Genomic DNA, 3,279 nt, shown 5'->3' on the forward strand with positions numbered 1-3,279 from the left:
GGTATATTCATGTTCCACTTCAAATAGCAAAGCAACACAGATTTGAACTCTGCTTTCTTTGCACAACTTAATAAATAGGGGGTCCTAATTATAGATGTAGAGAAGCAGACAAGGATGTCTGCTGTCACCATGTCTGTTCAACATTGTACTGGAAGTTTTATTCAGAGTAATTGGCAAGAAAAAGAAATAAAAGACATTCCAGATTAGAAAGGAAAAGTAAATCTATTTCTATTTGCAATTGACCTGACCTTACATGTAGAAAATTCTAAGGAATCCACAAATCAACTATTAGAGCGAAGGAAAGACTTTAGCAGTGTTAGAGAATACAAAATCAATATACAAAATCAAATTCTATTTCTCTACACAAGCAATAATCTAAAAATTAAATTAAGAAAATATTACATTTACAATGACATTTAAAAGAATGAAATACTTGGGAAAAATTTTAACACAAATATAAGGCATCTACATGGAAAACTACAAAATATCATTGAAAGATATTTTAAAAGACCTAAATAAATAGAAAGACATCCTGTATCATTGATTGGAAGATTTTGTATTGTTAGAATGGCAATACTCCCCAAATTGACCTACAGATCTAAAGCAATCTCTATCAAATACCAAGTTACCTTTCTAGTAAAATTAACAAGCTTATCCATATGGAAACAATATAGTTATTATTGTCTTATATTCATGTGAAAATTATGGAAACCAGACTGGCCAAAGTAATCTCAAAAAAAGAAAAAAAATTGAATGACTTCTGCTTCCCAATTTCAAAACTTGCTACAAAGCTACAATATTGTGTGGTACTGACATAAGGACAGACATATACACTAATGGAATACAACTGAAAGTCTAGAAATAATCATTCACATGTGTGATCAGTTGCTTCAATCAATGTGCCAACACAACTTGACGAGGAAAGAACACTTTTTTTTTTTTTTTTACAAATGGGGCAACTGGATAGCCACATGCAAAAGAATGAATCTGGATCCATAACTCACACCATTTACAAAATGAACTCAAAATGAATCAAGGTACTAAATTCAAGCACTTAAAACTATGAAATTCTGGGGAGAAAAACATAGGCATAAATTTTCATGAGTGTGAATTAGGCAAAGGTTTATTAGTCGTGATAGCAAAAACACAAGCAAAAATTTTAAAAAGTATATTGGACATCATCACAACTTTAAATTTTGTGCTTCTAAAGACACTACCAAGAAGGTGAAAAGTCAAGCCAAGAGTAGGAGAAAACATTTGCAAACCATATATCTAATAAGGATCTCTTACCCAAAAAAATATTTTTTTAAAAAATCTTTACAACTCAACAATAAAAAGACAAATAACCCAATTTAAAAATGGGCAAAAAAATCTGAATAGACAGTTCTTCAAAGAAGATACTTAAATGGCCGCTATACACATGAAAAGGTTCAGCTCCCTTACATTAAAGAGAAAATGATATTATCAGTGCCTTTGTAGGCCTGGGATTTCAACCTGTGGCTGTTAACAAAAACAAGAAGCCATATGTGTCATTGTCCCAGCAGATGGCATCACCTCGTCCAAGCAATAGTATGCTTAGCAGCAGCAGTGGGACCAATGGAAATGATCAGCTGAGCAAAATCAACTTCTAAATCCAGGGATTGCAACTAAGCACTACTGACCAAGACCCTGTCAAATTGTGCCAGTCATATGGGAAGATTCTCACCACCAAGGTCATACTGGACAAGAGCAGGAAGAAATAAATGCAAAGGCTATGGCTTTGTGGACTTTGACAGTCCTTCAGCAGCATAGAAAGCTGTAACAGCTCTGAAAGCCAGTGGTGTACAGGCACAGATGACAAAGCAACAGGAGCAGGACCCCACAAATTTATAAATATCAAACCTTCCACTATCAATGGATAAGCAAAAACTGAAGGGGATGCTGAAGGCCTTTGGCCAGGTTGTCTCCACTCAAATCTTCTGAGATACCAGTGGGACCAGCAGAGGGGTTGGCTTTGAAAGGATGGAGTCCGCAAAGAAGTATGAAGCCACTTTAATGGAAAGTATACTAAGACACCTTCTGGGGTCACCTATGTGGCTCAGTCAATTGGGCTTCTGCCTTCAGCTCAGGTCATGATCCCAGGGTATAAGGATTAAGCCCCATGTTGGGCTCAGTGAGGAGCCTGATTCTCTCTCTCCCTGTGCCCCTTCCCCTTGCTCATGCACACATGCTCTCTCTGTCTCTTTCTCTGTCTAATAAATAAATACAATCTTAAAAAAAAAAAAAAGACATCTGCTGGAGTACCAGCTCCATTTGATCCCTTGCTTTGCAAATTTGCTGATGGTGGTCCAAAGAAACGACAGAACCAAGGAAAATATGTGCAAAACTGATGAGTCTGGCCAAGGAATAGCCTTGACCTATGACCCCACCACAGCTCTTCAGGATGGGTTTTACCCAGCTCCTTATAACATCATTCCCAACAGGAAGCTTGCTCAGTCTGCAGAGTCCCCATATCTTCCATCTTCCGTGTCTTCGTGTCAGAAACTAACTCAGACATCTCCTCTACAAGTACTCATCCCATCTTGGATGCACCACTAATCATACTTCATACAGCCTTCAGGTTCAGTTCTTCCACTAGGGATGGGTCACCCCATTTCTCTCCAGCCTGCCTCCATGATGGGACCTCTTACCTAGCAGATAGCCACCTCTCCCTCAGAAGTACAGGCCCTACATGCCTAGGGCTGCCACTATGCAGGAACTCACATCTCCCAAGACACCTCTATGCTTTTTCCCGTGTTTCAGCTGAGAATGGCAGCCAGCAACAGCAAGTGAGATGGATGCTCCCTCAGACCACGGAGGTCTACTCTTTCCTGTTCAACAAGTAACAGTGTGGTCTGTAACTGAACTCACAATGTCTCTGAGGTATGCTGGTACAAATAAATTATTGGAGATGCTGATGCTCCCAGACTTTAGAGGTCTAACCAGGAATACAGACCATCTGTGGGTCCTGCTTAGCACTAACACTTGGCCTGGGCCTGGAAAAAGGAATCTCTGCACTCCTAACCTCTACTTATTCCTTCATTCCTGAGGGAGCCTAGGAAAATGGTCACTTTTTGTGTGTGCTACATTCAAGGAGATTAAAAGAACTTTTTTTTCTTTCTTTTGCCAAAATTTTTATATTTTGTTTTTAACTGCAGTATACTCTTCCCATATCCCCCCCAAACAAAAACAAAAACACATGAAAAGATCCCGAACATCATTAGTTGTGAAGGAAATGCAAAGTAAAAGACCAAAATGAGA

The 3,279-nt window shown here is 38.7% G+C and overlaps 1 pseudogene; it reads left to right on the forward strand.

Moving 5' to 3' along the window:
• Window positions 1-1,544: 1,544 nt before the first annotated feature.
• On the forward strand, window positions 1,545-2,864 carry LOC129495466 (RNA-binding motif, single-stranded-interacting protein 2-like; annotated as a pseudogene).
• Window positions 2,865-3,279: the final 415 nt, after the last annotated feature.

Source organism: Nyctereutes procyonoides, unplaced genomic scaffold (genome assembly GCF_905146905.1).
Source record: "Nyctereutes procyonoides isolate TBG_1078 unplaced genomic scaffold, NYPRO_anot_genome, whole genome shotgun sequence".
NCBI lineage: Eukaryota > Metazoa > Chordata > Mammalia > Carnivora > Canidae > Nyctereutes > Nyctereutes procyonoides.